This window comes from Protopterus annectens, chromosome 1.part2 (genome assembly GCF_019279795.1).
Source record: "Protopterus annectens isolate FY-2018-M chromosome 1.part2, PAN1.0, whole genome shotgun sequence".
NCBI lineage: Eukaryota > Metazoa > Chordata > Ceratodontiformes > Protopteridae > Protopterus > Protopterus annectens.
This window is the reverse complement of record NC_056727.1, coordinates 537,505,797-537,525,462: the sequence shown is the minus strand read 5'-3', so window position 1 is coordinate 537,525,462 and position 19,666 is coordinate 537,505,797. Positions and strand designations below refer to the sequence as shown.

General features: G+C 42.5%; 1 protein-coding gene across 3 annotated transcripts in view; it reads right to left on the bottom strand.

The window, feature by feature from the left end:
• GALM (galactose mutarotase) overlaps positions 1 to 19,666 on the bottom strand; it is a 528,762-nt gene that overhangs the window by 329,372 nt on the left and 179,724 nt on the right. The gene's annotated exons all lie outside the window — the stretch shown is intronic.

Sequence of the window (19,666 nt, the reverse complement as noted above, 5' to 3'; positions counted from 1 at the left end):
GCTGAATTGGGAAAACAATGTTTTAACTAACCTATTTTTAGGACAATGACATATTTCATTTTAGATATTCAGTACTGTTCTAATGAATAACTACATTTAAAGATCTCGGTAGTAAACTTTTTATTGGATATTGGCAGTGGTCTGATAGAGAACACTTGTTATTTTCACTTGTATTTTCTTATAAAAATACCTAGGTAAGATTGACTGTTTGTGGAGACATTACGGACTCTGGTTCTGTCTCCCACACGTGTGATTTCTAATAAATGTTAAAACTATCAAAACTGTTTAATTTTTAAATTTCCTTAACACAAGTTTCCTTGAACCTTGAGTCATTACATTAGGTGACATTAGGTGTGTTCTCCAGATTCTCTTCATAGACTAGATGAAAATGAAGGTTGTGGAATAGAGGTCCAAGCCTTAGCATCAAAGCCAGTTAAGTAAAAGGTAGCAGAAGACAAAACATTTATCCCCCTCCTACTCTTGGGCAGGTTAAACCTTTCAATATGACTGGTATGCATTAGTCCAAGGACTGTTATTAGTCCAAGGACTGTTAGTGGTTATTCAAGCCTTACAGCAAGGGCAGATGCCTCCTCTTCCCACAAAAAGAAAAAGGGATTCTTCTTCAGAAGAAGACAATTGCTATGATGAAGAAGGCTTGGATTGTGCCTTCCTGATGCCTTCTCTTTTTGACTTTGAGTCAATTATTTATTTAATTATTTTAGTTTTTTTTTACATTTATTTACTGGGAAGGTCCGACTGGACAGAGCTGTCCGTTTTCAGCAGAGGCTCGGGGAGAAAAGCTCTAGAACAATTGCTAACATACTATACATAAGATATTTACACATTCAGTTATAAAAATATAGCAGACTAACATATGATTGCATAAGATATTTACATAAGCACAGTGGTTTAGACATACAATTAAAAGTATAGCCGGTAGTAACATTTGATTGGTGTTCGTACAGTAAGTTCAGTAGAGATAATCTTAAAGATGTATTGAAGATAAGAGAAGAAAGGAAAAACTAAAAAAAAGAGGAGAATATAGACAAGTTCATATGAAGTGCATTGACATTTTAAGGGAAAGCTTTTCAACTTATTCTAGGGGAGAGTTAGTGGCTATAGATGGGGCAGTGGGGAGTAGGTGACAATGAGCTGGTAAGTAACGTGTGACAATATATAGTGCATCTGTGGGAGTTTTAAAGAGGAGGTTGGATAGTGGGTAGGGGAAAGGAGTTCGAATATGTCAGCCAGGTGCTAGGCAGTTGCATGTCCAGGAGTTGTTTAGGTGGGAAATGAGCTGTTTTTTGAAGATGGTTTTGTTAGGTTGTACCCTGATTTGTTGCTAGAATACAGGGAGTCACCGGAGCTGTAATGGCTTTTGGAGACTGCGATTAGTACCTTGTTAGTGGATCTAAGTTCTCAGTTATTGGAGTAGAGGATGATCAGGTCTTGTAAGGCTGGAGTTTTGCCAGGTTGGTACAGTATTTGGTGAGCTAGAAGAAGTTGGTTTAGAGCTAAGGTGTTGGGGAGTTCAAGCCAGGAAAGCTGTTTAAGGGCCCGACAGTGGTGGGTGAGGTAGGAGGAGTTTCTGGCGAATTTTGCTATTTTGTTGTAGCATACTGATAGCTTGTTTAAATCACTCTTGTTTAGATTAATTAGGACAGGAAAAGCATACAGTAAGGTAGAGAAAAGATGGGTACGAGCTAGGGTAACTTTACTGTTGTTGGTTAGGAAGTTTTTACATCTGTAAAGAGTATCTATTTTTTTGTTGATTTTGGTTATTGTATGAGGTATGTATTTGTCAAAGTACATATTATTGTCAATAATGAACCTTAGTAATTTGGTTTGTGTGACAGGGGTATTATCTGATGCAGAAATAGAGAACGGTGGATTAGGTGCTGCTGCTTTGGAAGGATGAAAGAGCATAAGTTGGGTCTTTTTAGGATTTAGTTTAAGCTGGGAGTTTGTTAGCCAGGTTTCGGTGGATGTAAAGGCTTCTTGGGTCTTGCTTTGAAGTTGTTGGAGGGAGGGGCCAGAGCAGATTAAGGTGGAGTCATCAGTGTATTGAACCAGGTTTGTTAGAGGGGTGGCTTCGTGAAGATTACTTGTAATTATAGTGAAATGTAGGGGTCCTAGGATTGATCCTTGGGGTACTCCTAGTTTTACAGGAAGTAGGGGGGTACGGAGTTTTTCCACTGAACAGCTTGTTGGTGTTGGGAGAGACAATCCTGATAGAGTGGAGGTAGTTCGTTTTAATTCTGAGAGTGATGTTATTAGTTTTGTATGAGAGACTGTATCAAACACCTTTTGACAAGTCAAGGGAAACTGCAGACACTAGTTGGTCATTGTTGCGTTGCATACTTACCAGGTTACTAAAATGGATGAGTGCAGTTGTAGTGCTATGGTTGGGGTGGAATCCGTGTAGAGTTTTGGCACGAAGACTGTTGGAGAGGAGATGTGTTAGGACCTGGGTGTGGATACATTTTTCCATTATTTTAGCCAGTGGGGGAAGTATAACTATAGGGCTGTAGTTTGTTAGGTCAGTGGAATTGCCCCCTTTGAGAATTTGTATAATGTAGGAGATTTTCCAGAAAAGTGGCACTTTTCGTTCTGAGACTGATCTGTTAATGATTATAGAGACTGGGTAGGAAATGGCTTTGGCGGCTATTTGTAGGAATTTGGCAGGTAGTTTGTCTACTGCTGAAGTGGTGAGTTTTTAAGTTTGGTTAGGTGTCTATAGATTGTGCAAGTTGGAACAGGGTGAAGGAGTTAGTGTTATTTGATGGGTTATATAGTATAGTTGGGGTTGAGGAGTGTGGCTCTGTTGACAGCTTTAATATAGAGTTGGTAAAAGAACTCATTGAATTGGGTGGCTGTGCTTATAGAGGTGGTGTCTATGTTTGGATGAAGAGTTGGTGATTTACCTCGTTGGAGAATACTGTTTATAGCGGTCCAGACCTTTTGTGTGCTGGTATTATGCTTAGTTTGAATTTCAGTACAGTATTTTTGTTTATCTAGTCTGATTTGCTTTTTTTACAGTATTTCTCAGCTGTAAGAATGTTTGCTATTAGGAGTAGTTTTGTTTTTGCATGGAAAATACTCTTTCCTCTTGACTCTTCAAATGAGTTAATTTCTTTCAGTGAGGCAATCTCCAAGATGAAAAATTTTTAAGAGAGAAGCAAGAGAAATATTCAAATTCAAATTAAATGCTTTGACCAACTCCAAATGGATGTTCCTAAACCTGTAGCTATACCCCAGATATACATACTGATATAAAACTCCTGTTGCTGACCCTGTTGTTGTCTTTCTTGACTTGGTGAAAGGAGCTTCAACAGACCCTTTTCTAATTCTATACCAAATGATAAAGAGCAAAGTTCTTGACAGGTTCAGTGAAAATGTTTATACATCAGCAACTCTGTCATTTAGGGCTATAAAATTCTCAAACCTGTACTATTAAATTTCTTTAAACTATATTAGACAATATGGGTCAGCAGATTTCTGAGTGTCTTAACCAAGACATGAGATCGAAATTTCAAACAAATACATAATTCCACCATACAAGTTGCTAAATATTCCATAAAATGTGGATATGATGCCACTGATGCAGCATCCAGAGCAGCTGCCACTGGCTCCATCATCCCTATGCATACTGAGGCTCCAGCCTCTTCCAAAGGATGCAAAACCTCAGCTGCTAAATCCTGCTTCTGATAAAGATTTACTGTTTAAGGGTCCCAGAGCTGACTGAACTCTAAAAAAATGGAAGATACAGGCAAAATAAGAGTAAAACAAACTTTTCTTTCTCCAGTAACTAAATATAATAGAAATTAGCATGCAAAACAGGTACTTTCTTAGAAAGCTAACTAAATTTAAACAACAAAAACAAGGAAAAGATGAATTTCAGAAAAAACGGCAAAGGGACGCTAAGGCTAAGCAAGTTAGATTACAGGGCTCTGGTAACAGAGGTCAGCCCTGACTATGCCTTTCCAGCCACCCTTTCCTTTCCCCAGACTTGTCACCCCCATTCCCAAAATTGTTATCAAGCTTTCTTGTTGCCTTCCATTATAAGAAACAGTCACTTCAAATTCTTGAGTGTTAATCTTCAACCCTCTCAGGCATTCTTCAAGTTTCCAGAGACTGTTTCAAACCTTTTTCTAAGAGTGACAGAAAAAGTGCCTCCACGCATGAGGAACATTATTTAAGAATATTTCTCATGCCCAGGAAAGAAAATGATCACAGGCCAATTCTAGTTCTATCCAAACTAAACACCTTGTTGACAGTTCTTCATTTCTAAGTGATACTTCCAGTTCAGAAATATTAAAGGTCTAGCAGTTATCCAAGAATCTCCTTGAGAATCTAGTACTGACTCTCAATTTACAGAAATCTCCAATTCCCTCTGTGACGACCTTGCACTGGCCTAGTAATCAAGGACCCTCAATCTTCACCACTAGCACCAGTGAGGGACGTGTACATTTGAAGGATGATGAGTACACACACAGTAAAGGACAATTTCCCTTAAGAGCACACAGAGATCACAGTCTGTCTGGGGTTGGTTTCTCCCTCTTTCTCCTCACTGGCACAGCTATAGGGTTAAGATCTCAGCAGAGTGGACAAGCCAAAACCTCCAGCACCGTCTCTGTCCAACCAGTGCTTCATGTCCCTGCCCAAGTAGTTGACACACACACTTTAAGATTTGATTTATATGCAAACACACAGACACTCCTGGGGAATGCTGGCACAGGTTTACTAGCTATGCCCCCTTTGGCCCAGACTATAAGGTAGTTATCACTGCCACCAGCCACCAACCATCCTTACTTATCAGCTACTATAAGGCTCTTGCAAAGGGTGATCAATCCTACCGTGTGATGTTACGATCATTCAAATAGTAAGTGCGACCAAGACTAAGGCTACTGGAATGGCATACATAGTGTCACCAAACACATATGCAAGTACTCTATGAGCCTAAATATCCCTAAACAAACCAGCCACAATTAAAAGGTTTAAATATATTTAATAATAAATAATAAAATAACAATACAATACTCAAACAATACAGTAACCACAGAGTTCAGAATCACAGGAAATATTTTAAAACATTGCAGGACAGTCTCAAATACAGAAAACATCTAAACTAATCTTACTATATTCCTAAGAGAGATTACTGTACCCTGGTTACTTACTATTAGCAAGGCAAGTGCTGATGAGAGGTTATTTTCAGGTCCAAAGACAAATACAAAATGCCTAGACTTTCACTCTGAGATAGTTTGTAAATTAATAATACACATTACTGCTGGGTTAGCTGGGAGGAAATCACCCTGTCACCTGCCTTCAGTTCCCAGGATAACAGAAACTTAAAATTTAGCACCTCTGTGTCAAAAATACTTCTCTCTCAGACATGCAGCTGCTAGGAAGTCACAGAGCAATAAAAATACTCTACATTTGAAACCAAGTAATAATTTCTGTTTTTCAAGACAATAGAAAGAACTTTTAGTTATATACATTTTGTCTTCTTCTTGCTGTATTAACTAACTTAATAGCACATCGTAAAACTCTTTACTTTTCAACTTATTTTCTTAGAGTTTTGCAAGTTAACTCTGTATGTTCCAACTTCTACTATGAAAAAATACATTTGCACAGGCATATAGTTTATATAGATTTCTGTTCTTTTCCGGTAGAGTACACTGTGGTTACATTACATTCTTGAAGCTTTGTACAGAGCATACAGTTCTGCACCAGTAGTTTAATATACACATAACATATAATTATATTACATTTGTAAGACAAGCACATAAATCATATTAATATTCACAAATGACATATGATTATTTACAAAATTCCAGCTAGCTGGACTGGCAGCATTTCGGTTTGTCACACCCTCAACCAAAGTTGTTTTCCTGGATAGCCAAATAGATTCTACATTACAAATAGTCATTTTTCCTGTTCTTCTTGCAGACAAAACAATAGCATACAAAAGCAACTTTCTGAGTCTAGCAAAACAGAGTCTACCTCAAGCAGAACATTTCTAAAATCCCTGGGGTTCAAGGTTTCATCCATTTTCATGGCTCCTAATACTAGGCTTCATATAAAGGCATTCCAGTGGTATCTCAGGTCACTGTGTGGCCCCAACACCAGAATTCGCTTGCATCTCAGTCATTCCTTGTCTGGCTCAGGACTTACTCTGGAGTGCTAAACATGCAGACTCCAATCTAGGGATACCATTGTACAGCCCCTGCTAATACAGACCACTGTGACAAATGCCTCAAACTTTGCTTGGGTCTACTCCAAAGAAACTAAGGTTTGGGGTGGATGGGAACCCTTGCACAAAAGGAAAATCAAATCAGTATATAAAAAAATGATTGTTCTAATCAATGACCTCAAAGCTCTTTACCAGCTGTGGACACCAGGTACATTCCAAGTAGTGACAGACAATTACCACACTTACGTGGTACATAAACAGGGAGGGACAAAGTTTTAGCGCATCTGCTGACAGCTTGGGAAGTAGCCATGCAACACAATCTCTTTCTCTAAGCACGCTACACCCCATCAACTCTGAACACATTGGTGGATTCTCTAAGCAGGTCCATGAGAGACCCTCATGAATGGATGAATGCTAAAAATGAGAGGTTTTCCTTCGACTTACCCATCAGTTACACCTCCTCAGGTAGATTTGTTTGTATCAAAACAAAATAGGTAAGAGAGTCTATTTTGCTCCAGAACTCCATGCAAACAGGCAACAGCAACAGAAGCCTTCTTAATGGCTTGAAAGGGGAAGAGCACAGTATGGGTGATAGGTCCTTAATTCCTTTCAGACACCATTTCTTTCAAGATATGCTAAAAATGTTTAGAAAAGTTAGAAAACCTAACACCAGACAGTCTTGTATTTATCCAAGTGTAAAATGCTTTCTGGCTGGTATCAAAATACAGGACAGGCTCCAAATGCAACAGTGGTGGTTATGGACCTTCACTATCTTTGTGGTTTACTTGGGTCTGGCTTATCCTACACCTCTACCAAGGTACATCTTTTAGTTATTTCTGCTCATTTGCCACTGGACACTCCTTTATCCAACTTTAATCAGGTCAAGCTTGTTTTCAAGGGAGTTTTGCATTAAATCTACAAGAAAAAGGAGTGGCGCCTCCTTCTCATTTGAATTATGGACAGGAAAAGCTAACACTCCCTTCTTCTGAGACAGCTGCTAATTCTTCTTTGAAGTTTCTGACCTGTAAAACTGCCTTCCTAGTAACCTTAATCTCAACCAGAAGAGGTTCCGAGTTAAAGGCCCCGTTGGGCACACAGTTTTTGTTTTTTTCAAAAGGATAGAACAAGTTTTCAAATAGTACAGTTTTGTACCTACCATAAATGTAGATGTCCGAGAGGAATGCATCTGCAGTCCTTACAAATGGTTGTCCTGTCATCAGGCAGCCCTTCGGTCGGCCGGATTCGGCTGGTGTCGCACTTCACCCGACGTCATTGCGGCAGTTATTCGGGTATAAAGGCATCAGCCGACGCCATTTTCCTCAGTGTTTCTTGCCCCAGATGCCAGGTGCACTCTTGGTAGGCTAAATTTGGATAAATGCCAAAGTTTCCAAATAGTAGAGAGCAAACACACAAAATAAACATGTATGTACATATATACAAACAAATACACCATAACAGATCCCCCCCAAGCTAGCTGAAGATTGGTAAGTACCCTAGGAGTACCTCAGAGGGGAAGGAGGGTGGGTAATCCTGACTGCAGATGCATTCCTCTGGACATCTACATTTATGGTAGGTACAAAACTGTACTATGTCCTTCAAGGATGCATCTGCAGTCCTTACAAATGGGTAGAATACCATAGCTAAACTAGGGAGGAGGAAATGAGAATAGATTATGGTGTAGTCAGGATCCCTTGCAAAACAGCAGTGGCAAAGCCAGCACGGGATCTAGAGTATAGAGGTAAGTTATAATGTTTGGCAAATATGCACGGAGAGTCCAAGTAGCAGCCTCTATAATGTCCTTGGTAGCCACTCCTGAAGAAAGCTGTGGTAGTGGCTGTGGCCCTGAGTGAGGCCTGATGTTCTCTGGAGTTTTCTTTCCATGGTAGGAGTAACAAAGTCTAATGCAATTTCCTATCCATTTGGAGATTGTCTGTTTAGAAATTGGTGTTCCTTCTTTTCCTGTTGCATAAGCTACCAGAAGCTGGTCAGTTTTGTTTTTGTCCTGTCCAGGTAGAATTGCCTGTGTACATCCAAGGTGTGTAAGAGCTTTTCCCCCGTTCTGTGGATTGGGGAAGAATGTAGGAAGGTGGATAGCCTGATTTAAAGAGACTCTGGATACCACCTTAGGCATAAATGTAGGATTTGTTCTCATGGACACTCTATCTTGATGGAAGATCAGGAAGGGTTGTACTGCCATTAATGCTTGTAGTTCAGAGACCCTTCTTGCTGAAGTTATTGCCAGCAGGAAGGCAGTCTTCCAGGATAAGTATTGCAAATCTGCTGTAGCTGCTGGCTCGGAGGTAGAGTCAGTTTTTCTAGCACAAAGTTCAAGTCCCATGCTGGCAATGGAGGTTTCCTGGGAGGTTTTACATTTTAATTCCCTCAGAAACTGTCTGAGCAGAGGATAGAAGACAGGAGGATCCAAGCTGTATTGTGCTGAAATAGCTGATGCATGTATCTTGATGGAGGAATAGGACAGGCCTGTATGGTAGAGCTCAGCCAAGTACTCCAGGATGTTGGCTATGTTCACCAGTGTCACATCTTGCCCTTTTGCAGCACTCCAGATGAGATATATTTTCCATTTTGCTGCATAATTCTTTCTAGTTGAAGGCCTCCAGGATTATGTCCTTAACCCTTTGGGATAAATTTGGGTTAATTTCTGTCATGTAATGTTCCAGGCAGTTAGCTGCAGAGTTTTAGGCTTGGATGCAGAATGTTGTAGTTGTTCTGTGTCAGCAGTAATGGGATCAGGGTAGTTTCCATATTTGTTCGGGACATGCTCCTCAGCAGTGGGTACCAATGTTGTCTTGGCCAGTCTGGGGCTATCAGAATGATCCTCTTCCTCTTTGATCTTGAGAAGCACCTTGTGCATCAAAGGAAGTGGTGGGAATGATGCTGTCAGGCTTTTCCAACTGAAGGATAGGAGTCCACCTTCCAAGCAAGTGGGTGGTAAGTCCTTGTGCAGAATTTCTTCAACTGGTGATTGTATGGGGATGCAAACAAGTCTACTTGTGGTAATCCCCATTTTCTTGTGATGGCTTTGAAGATGTCCGGATGCAGCATCCATTCGTGGGCATCTGTTGTAGTTCTGCTTAATATGTCTGCTAGAATGTTTTCCTTCCCCTGTAACTGAAGGTTGTAACTCAGAGCCACATCCCATAGGTCTAGTGCCAGCCGGCATAGGGAAGTGTGTGCCTCCCTGTTTGTTGATGTACCACATAACTGTGGTGTTGTCTGTCCTTATCAACAGCTGGCCTTCGTGGAGAAGTGGTCTGAATGTCTGGATTGCCAATTTTACTGCCATCATTTCTTTTAGATTTATGTGCAGATGCAGTTGGTCTCGAGTCCATAGGCCTTGAATGCACTTGTCCATCATGTGTGCCCCTCTGAGGCATCTGTCGTGATAGTTTGTCTTGGTTGACTTTTGCTGAAGGGCAGTCCTGTGTTTGATTGACAGGTCTGAGCCCACCATAAGAACTCTTGCTTCAGGCATGGGATCATTGGAATTTTGGTTTCCAGGCTGTGCTTGTGCTGAGACCACAAATTAGGTACCACTGTAGCTTTCTCATATGAAGCCTGGCATGAGGGACCAGAATTATGCAGGATGCCATGAAGCCTAGAGCTTGTAGCACTTTTCTTGCAGTTAGATGGCTCTGCTTTGTTAATGCCAAGAAATAGAGAGGAAGTTGTTCTTTCTTTTCTGTAGTTAGAAATGCCATTTGTTTTGATGTGTCCAGTTCTGCACCCAGAAAGGTTATTATTTGGGATGGAATCAGCCTTGACTTTTTTGTATTGACTGTGTATCCCAGGGCTTGTAGCAGATAGATGACTCTTTGTAAGACTTCTGTTAATTTGTTTTGTTGTCCGCTTGTATCAGGCATTCGTCCAGGTAGGGATAGATTTGAATTCCCTGAAGTCTGCAATGAGCGATTACTGATGCCAGGAACACTCTGGGCGCAGTAGATAAGCCAAAGGGCAATGCTGAGAATTGATAATGCTCTGATCCTGCAAGAAATCTGAGGTATCTTCTGCAAATTGGTCTTCTGGGGACGTGCAGGTATGCCTCCTTGAGATCTAGAGTTACCAGCCAAGACTCCTTGCCCAGCATGGGAAGAAGTTGCTGTAGAGTCAGCATTTTGAATTTTGGAACAATGAGGAATGTGTTTAGAGCGGACAGATCTAGAATAGGCCTCCATTTGTTTTCTTTTCTTGGTACCAGGAAGAGCCTGGAGTACAATCCCTTCCCTTGCTCCAGAGATGGTACCTTCCACAGCTCTCATTCTTAATTGAGATATTTGTTTTAGAGCTTCTGCCCTTTGAGTAGGTGGTAGGTTTGGCATTCCTCTCTTTCCTGGTAGAGTATGGAAATGGAACCTGTAACCTTGGTCTATAGTTTGCAAAATCCATTTTTCTTGTAATGCAGTGCCAGTTTCTTGAAAATAAGGTTAGCTCCGCCTAAGGGTGCTTCTAGTGTGCCACCGCCAAGTCACTGTGATTGAGTTGTTGTAGTGGTGGTGGCTGTATCCGTGCCTCGTTGGTTGTTACCCTGCCACTGGCACCTCTGGATTCCTGCCTCTAGAGCTTCCTGCCTCTTTGTGCCTTAGAGGACCCCGGAAGGACCAATTCTTGGAGGGCCAATTCCTGCTAAACCTTGGAGGTTGAACTTGTAAGAAATCTTTACTGTTTGCACAGATTTTGCTTTCTCTTCCATCTTTTCAGAACCTGCTGATAAATTGACCTTGTCCATAGGTGCATCCAAAAGCTTAGATTTGACATGGTCTGGTAATGCCTGTTCTTTCAACCATGCATGCCTCCTGATAACTGTGCCAGTCATGGCTGATCTAAAGGAAGCCTCCAGTGCATCATAGCCACATTTTAAAGAATGGTTACTAACCTGCTGTATATGTTATGTAACATTTCTTGAACATACTTTTTATCTAAAGATTCTTCAGAGGACAGCTTTTTAGTCAACTGGTCAAGCATAAACTCTTGATATTGAATCATATGAAATTGGCAGTTCAAAGCTCTAGCTGACAAAGTAGCAGAGGTGTAAACTTTTTTACCCCATCTCTCTAAGGACCTGGATTCCCTTTCAGAGGGGAGGGTTTTTTTAAAAGAAGTAGCTGCTACAGCTTTAGGGCCCTGGGAGATAGTCTCTGGATCTGCAAACGGGGCCTTATATAAGTGGTGATGAGTGTCCGGGACCCTGTAGTACCTATCTGGTTTGGCAGGAGCCGGAGGTAAAGTATCAGGAGTAGTGCAAGCATCATTAAATGCATCAACAACAACAGATAGAACTGGAGGAATAGCCAAAGGCCTATGCTGTGGTAAGTGTAGAAAGGTCCTAAGCCTTTTTCTTGAGTCTGAGAAATCTTGGCCCTGCCACTGAAATTGTTCCCTCATAGCATGCAAGGTTTCCCCAAAGGAAAATTCCTCAGGAGGAGAGGCTGAAGGGATGGACTCCTCAGCATCGAGTCTTGAAGGAGAATAAGAAGCCTCAGGAGGATCTGAATGTTCTGAATCATCAGAAGAATCATCTGTGGCTACTGGCTCAGGGGCTCTGCTCTAGCCTCTTTTCTGGAGGGGGAGAGAGGCCCTGTCTGGATGAGGCTGGGATCCACGGATTAAAGTGATGAGATCCTGTGCCAAAGAAAGCATATGGGGGCTGGTGCTGGGCCTGTGAGGGGGCAGGCAGAGGTTTGGAAGTTTTGGCTGCTTTAGCCCTGGCAAAGGCCTTAATAGACATAGCTGGAGGAGGCCTAGCAGCTCCACGTGCAGGAGTAGAAATATCTAGTGGAATGGTGTCTGATAAATCCTGTGAAATCGCAACAGAAGGCTGGATTTCAGAAGCCATTTCTACCAGAATAGAAGAGGCCTCGGTAGAAGGCAAGTTATTGGCTGAAGAAAGAACTTGCTCGGTTTCTGGATTGCTTAACCGCGTTTCAGCGAAACAGTGTCGATCCTTTCTTTTAGTTATTTGCGTAGTCGGAGGATACGACGGCATAATGTAGGCAAAATCGAGCGAAAATCTGTTCAGCAAAGTCCGGACGTCTAAGCGTTAAAAGAAGCACAGGCTAGACAAGCTGCTACGTCGTGGTCTGGGCCTAAACAATGTATGCAATAGGAGTGGAAATCTTTATGAGGTATTTGTTTCCCACAACATAAACAGTTATTAACTTTCTCTGACATCGGCTGAGGCAAGAAAGAGTCCCAACGGGTACTTAGCTTTATAGAAGTCTTCGAAGTAGTATTCGGTAGTAGTAATCTCTGGATCTGACCGACCGGCACTTGCGAACAGCTTCTGCTTCGGGCACCACGCGGCAAGAAAGACAGAGGAAAATGGCTTCGGCTGATGCCTTTATACCCGAATAACTGCCGCAATGACGTCGGGTGAAGAGCGACACCAGCCGAAGCCAGACCCAGACTTTGGAATCCGGCCGACCGAAGGGCTGCCTGACGACAGGACAACCATTTGTAAGGACTGCAGATGCATCCTTGAAGGACATCAATCTTTCTTTGAGGACTACAATGGTTTTTGAATGAACACAGAATCAGTCTATCCAGCTAACTGCTTCATTTCCAAACTCTTAAAACAAACACCTTAGCTATTTCGCCAAATTCTGCCATGCACAAGGTACAAGTTCAATCCTGACCCCTGGCCAATGTCTATATTGAGTTTACATGTTCCACCTGTGCCTTTTCTGGGGTTCCTCAGACCTTCCAAAAACAAGCCGAGTGATTCCACGTCAAACTCACCCAAGAATGGAGATGTGGGCAGCAGCACAGAATTTAGATGGTACCTATATGGGGAACAGTTGTATAGACCAACTGCTTTGGGCATCAACTGTGGTGCGCAGTACACTCTAGATAGAACATGGATCACAGACTGCATGCCGTGTTATGACTAACCACCCAACAGTGCAAAAACTGGCTCTAGCAGATTCAGTCATGCTGACTAACGTCGCGAAAAATGGGTATTTGCCAGTGATAAGTGGGATGAGGACCTGGCCTATTCTGATATTTATCAGGGACCCATGCAAATGGTGGGAGGGGTGTATGTGCCCCTAATGGCCAGTGTGTTCCTGCCACAAAGTCCAGTAGCCCTGGGTCAATAAGCTACTGTCCAGATGGAGTCCAGTTTGGGTTACCTGGGATAGCTCTGTTGCGCAAAAGCTTGATGTAAAAACCAACCTGTCAAACATGAACTAAGAAATGCTATACTCACTGTAGGTTCAGTGACAGGACACAGCTTGTGGATGACATGATGGTAAGGAGGAGACAGGACATCCTGTGTATCCAGGAGACAGGAGACAAGACGGAAGGGCACTGGCTGCTGACTGGAGTGAAAGCACAAGAGTTCAAGGAATTACTCAGGATCTTGTGCTTCAAGAAGAGGAAAGAGGTAGAGTTGAAGAAGAATGGCAGCACCTCAAAGCAGAATGTGTGAGGACTACAGATATTCGTCACAGCCAGGTAAGGAAGCAAGATACATAAGGAAGGCTGGTGGTGGAATGCAGAAGTCCAGAAAGTCATCAGAAGAAAGATTAAGTAGTGCAGGAAAATGTGGGAGCCAGAAAAAATGGACAAGGCTAAGAAGGAATACTGGTTGGCTAACAAAGAGGCTAGGACAAGAGTTGCAATAGCAGAGAACAAGGCATCAGAGGTACTCCATCAGCTTCCGGAAAGTGATTCAGTAAACTGTACAAAAACTATCAGGTTGCAAGACAAAGACAGAAAGATAATGAAAATTCTCAATCACCCTTCATAAAGGATATCAACAACCTACTCACCAGTCCACAGGACATCAGAGGCAGATGGAAGTACTTATTCTAGTAGCCTCTGAATGAAGAAAAACACTGCACTGCCCCAGACACAACCTAAGATGAAAGAGGAGGAAAAGCTTACCCTAGAAGAACAGCACTAAGGAAATTGAAGTCAAGGAAAGCAGCAGGCTCAGATGAGGTCACAGCAGATATGACAAAGATGCTGGGTGAGATAGGGGAGAAATGGCTCCTAAGGGTACTTGTAGTAGTATGGAGAGAAAGATGTATACTAGATGACTAGCGAATAAGCACACTAGTGCCACTGGACAAGAACAAAGAGGACATCCACAATTGTGGGCAGTACAAAGGTTTCAAACCCTTGTCAGTGCATGTAAATTTTAGAGGGGGCAATTTCTTAAATGAACACACAGAGTAGAAAGTAAGCTCAGAGATGAGCAGTTCAGATTCAGACAAGGATGCAGCACGACCCAATGTTTTTTTGTCTCCCTACCTCTTCTCTTCATAGTGCCAGCCCAGCACCCTAGTACCTGTCTGCACTGGATCTACCAGCTGCTTACTCCCACCCCTGGACTTAATCCAGTGTTGCTGTGACTGGTCGTAGATACCTAGTTCTGTGACCAGCCAGTGTTGCTGTGGCTGGCCAAAGAACTACGTATCTGGGGGCTCAGCACATGTGTGCATCTGTCTCAGTTGGGGAGGGGGTCCAACTTTATGATCTAACAGTTCCCCTCTCCCTTTTGTGAACCTAATGGTATGCCTTGGGGGGGGGGGGCAGTTGGCATGCAATGGCGATATGTGTTGTATCGCCTCACCTCCTCAGCAAGCAGCTCAGCCATGATTCCACCCTGTATTCGTCTTTAGGTATACAGCAGTGTGTCTTCCCCAGCTTTCACCAGGGATAGACACAGCAGATACCCATAGGTCTGTTCACCTACCCTGGGATGGTAATGCCCATTCCTCCCTGTCACTCTGACAGTCACATGAGCCACTAACTGAACCTATGTCACCCGGACCATAGTCATGGCTATCATCCCTTTATGCCACAGGAGCGGCTTAACAACCTACCTGATGTTTTAAGTGAGACAGATAGTTGAGAAGAAGCTAGAGATGAAGAAAGGGTCCAACTGGCCATTCCTCGACTTGGAGTAACCATATAACAAGGTCTCAAGAAAGCTGATTTGGACAGTCCTCCCTTGGTCTAAAGACCCAGAAACATTAGTAGAATTACTGCAGGCTATACAAAAGTACCCAGTGACTCAAGTATGAACAGTGTTTGGTCTGGAAGAGGGGATCCCAATTGGAGAAGGTGTGCATCAGGGTTCATCTCTGAGCCCAGTGCTTTACACACTGGCGATGGACTACATTAGCAAACAGGTCAGAAGGGACATATGAACAAACTTGCTGTATGCAGGTGCTGTGGTATTACAAGCAGACTCCGAGCAAGAACTTAAGCAAAGGACAGGGGAACGGAATGCAAAACTGAAGGCACATGGGATGAAACTAAGTACAGATCAGACAGCTGGAATGGCAGCAAAATGGGGAAATCAGGAGATGCTGAGAACTGAAATATAAGGGAAAATAGTGGAACAGGTTAACAGCTTCAAGTGGCTGGCAGGTGTGGTTGAGGAGAAGGGAAATCTGAATGAAGAAGTCAAAGCTAGAATCTGAGGAGATACAGCCAATTGGCACAGAGTGCCAGTAGTAATGGAGGACAGAAGTTTGCCAAAATATGTAAAGCAAGGTGTGCAAAATGATGGTGCAACCAGTATTAATGCATGGTTTAGAAACTTTGGCTGTTAAGGCAGAGCAGGTGAGGATGCTAGAAGTGATGGGGATGAAGTGCTGGAGATGGGAGGCAGGATGCACACTGTAGGACAGATAAAGAAATGAGGACATCAGAGCAAAAAACCATATTAGCTCCAAGCTGCAGACACGGTCATAGAGAACAGCTGACAGTAGTTCAGGCCCATGTGCAGAAAAGCAAAAGGCAATCTCGTGAAGATCTGAGACAGGCAGGAAGAAGGCCAGAGGGCATGAGGTCCAAATGGATGGACTGTGTGAGAAAAGAAGGTAGGAGACTAGCACTGAATCTAGACAGATGGAACAATTAACACTAGCCACTGACTCCATATAGAAAATGGGAAAAAAGAGGGATTGATTATATTGATTATTCTTTAGATGTGTACAGCAACTCAGGATTTACTTGGAAAAAAGACAAGAGACTTGAGAAATTCTCATCAACTGTTTGTGTCCTTTGCAGGCAAGAAAATGGGCTTACAAACTAAAACTATTACTACTATAAACAAACTATTTAGAAATGCATCTCCAATGCAATTCTAGTCTTTTACATAAATCATGGCAGAACAGCTACATGGGGTACTTAAGGCCCACTCTATCAGAGCAGTAACTACTTCAAGGGTTTTCTTGAAAGAGGTAGATTGTAACACCCCTCTAGAAGTAGCCACTTAAGAGTTCTGTCCACACCTTCACAAAACATTGCAAGCTGGGTGTTCAGGTTAGAGAACCGGTATTTGATAAGACTGTCCTTCATGGAATCCTAAATTTGGAGGGAGTACTGTCCCTTTCTCTACCCAATCTGATTAAGCTCTGAGAGTTGTCCCAGATGGTATGAATACTGCAACAGTGATCTAATGAAGAACATAGTACAACTGTGTAGGTAAATTACTACAATGATAGATATTCAAACAGATCACTGTTGCTGTACCTACATTCTCCCTCCATCACCTTTAGGGGTATTCTTTTGAAGTTTTCACTTTACTTTGTGGTTGGGGTGAATTATTTTCCAATTTATTTCCTTATCCACCTTGAAACTATTTGCAGCCTCACAAATTCACCCTGCCATTAATTTTATGATTTCAGGGTCCACACTTTTCTTTAAGAAGTTAGTCAATTGCCCAACTTATTTTTATCAAGGCTATAAGGAAAGAGTCCAACTGGCCAGCCCTGGAAAATGGCTCAGGCATGTACCTCCTACACCAGTACTATACTGCAGCCTTAGGATGGACATATGCCTCACAGAGAAAGGATCCTGAACTTTAGAAGGCTGGCCAGATGGACAAGGACTTTGCAGGGAAAGATCCAGACATTAAGAACACTGCAACAGTGACCTATTCAAACGTGTACCTTAAGTTACATACACAACTATATTTTGAGGAAGGGCTCTTATGTCAGATCGTTTCATTTCCTCCTCTTGCAGCTGCTGACCTCAGTCATCCAACCTTATATCACTGTCACTACATTTCACAAACAAAGTTTTTCTGCGCTACTACTGTGTGCCAGATGACAAAAAAAAAAAAATCAGCATATGTAATCTTGTCTGTATTTCTACATTCAGACTTCAGAGGTTTCCTTCAAACCCATTCATCTGATTTGTAGCCTTTGCAAAGAAACCTTGACTAGGTTCAAAGATTCAGCAGAATAATCAAAGCAATTACTGTTGTTGTTTTTCTTTCGGCTTTTCCCAGTTAGGGGTCGCCACAGTGGAATTCCGGTCCGCTAATGATTGGCAGTCGATTTTTATGGTGCCAAGGTGCCAGCCTGACGCCAAACCTTTAACAAAGTCATGCCCATTCACACATGTCTTTCGAACGCCACTCTACCGCGGGGAGGACATGCAGACTCCACACAGAAGGCGCTCCAGCTGAGAATTGAACGGGAGAACCTCTTGCTGTGAGTTGACAAAGCATATTTAATGACAGCTTATAAGCTGGCAAGCTTTTATCTTCTTGTGTTCAGCATACCAGTGCAGTGGTAGTAGTTCAACAAGTTGTAAGTTTCCTTTGGTTCTGAAGGCCATGAGTTCTATTCTCACACCAGGTAGTTGGATTAACTTTCCAATATTGACACTACAGTGAGGCATGAAGGGGGTGCTGCACTCTTGAGTGTGCCATCCTTCAGATGACATGTCAAGCTGAAGTCCTATCTGCCTATGCTGGTAGCTTAGGTGGACGAAAATGATCCCATGGAACTTACTGAAAAGAGCAAGGCATGCTTTATTTACCCATGCTCCATACAGTATTTACACATTGTGTATATCATATCATATCATATCATTTTAAAATTGTATATTCTTTCCTATTTATCACTAGGTACCATCCCCACACTTTCAGTTACAGCCATGTTTTTATTTCAAACATTACTTACATTGTCCTTTTTTTGTTAATGTAAATGTAATGACTCTAATTTATTCCAAAAACACCATATTGTCAAAAATAACACCGTATCCCATTTATCTAATTCTATGTTAGCTTTTCTTTAAATTTAATCAAAGCAATTATACAAAGCAAAAAAATCTTAAGATTTAAGAACAACACGCAAATCTGTAAAACAGACTGAGTGACCAAAATGCACAGTGTGGTTATACTGCATAGACTAACTTTATAGAACAATACAGTACAGAGCAAGTCATTGTTTCAGTCAGCAATTCAATGTGAAGCCTTGGGAAATGCATACAAAATGTAGCCATGTCAAACAGCATAGTTCATGAGAAGTAAAAGAACAACATCATTAAATGCATCATCCACAACAGGCAGTACAGGAGGTATAGCTAAGGGCCTATGTTGTGGTAAGTGCAGAAAAGTCCTAAGCCTTTTCCTTGAATCTGAGAAATCTTGTCCCTGCCATTGGAATTGTTCTCTCATGGCATGTAAGGTTTCTCCAAAGGAAAATTCCTCTGGAGGAGAGGCAGCTGGAATGGATTCTTCAGCATCGGAATCTTCATAAGTAGACAAAGGAGCCTCTGGCTGGTCTGTAATGTCTGAGTCATCCGCAGAATCATCAGAGGACACTGGCTCGGGGGGCTCTTCTCTACGTCTCTTTCTGGGGCTGAGAGGCCCTGTCTGGGTGAGATTGGGATCCCTAATTAAGGATATTAAATCTTCTGCCAGAGTAAGCATTTGTGAACTTGAAGTGGGCCTGTGTGAGGGGGGCTTAACAGACACTGATTTAGCAGATTTGGCTGCTTTAGCCCTGGCAAAGGCCTTAATAGACATGGCTGCAGGAGGCCTAGCAGCACCACGTGCTGGGGTAGAGACATCCAAAGGGATGGTGTCTGATAAATCACTAGGAACCACGGTTGTAGGCAAAATTTCTGAGGCCGATTCAAGTAAGGTAGCAGGAGCCTCAGTAGTAGTCATGGATTCGGCTGAAGATTGACCGGTTTTCTCGGTTTCGCCGAAATCGAGACACTTCGCGCTTGCTTATCCGTGGTTTCGCCGAAACCGGACCGCGAGTGTCGGTCTTTTCTTGCGCTTTTAACAATTTGGGTAGTCGGAGGATCCGACGGCATAATGTACGCAAAATCTGAGCGAAAACTGTTCAGCAAACTCCGACCGATGCCTGAGCGCTCGGTTGAAGGAAGCACAGGCCGAACAGGCTGCTACGCCGTGGTCTGGGCCTAAGCAAGGCAGACAGTAAGAGTGGAAATCTTTATGAGGTATTTGTTTCCCACAAGTTAAACAGTTATTGACTTTTTCTGACATCGGCTGAGGCAAGAAAGAGTCCCAACGGGTACTTAGCTTTTAGAAGTCTTCGGTAGTATTCGGTAGTAGTAATCTCTGGATCTGACCGACCGGCACTTGCGAACAGCTTCTGCTTCGCCACGGCAAGAAAGACTGAGGAAAATGGCGCCGGCTGATGCCTTTATACCGAAGACCAGCAGAGATGACGC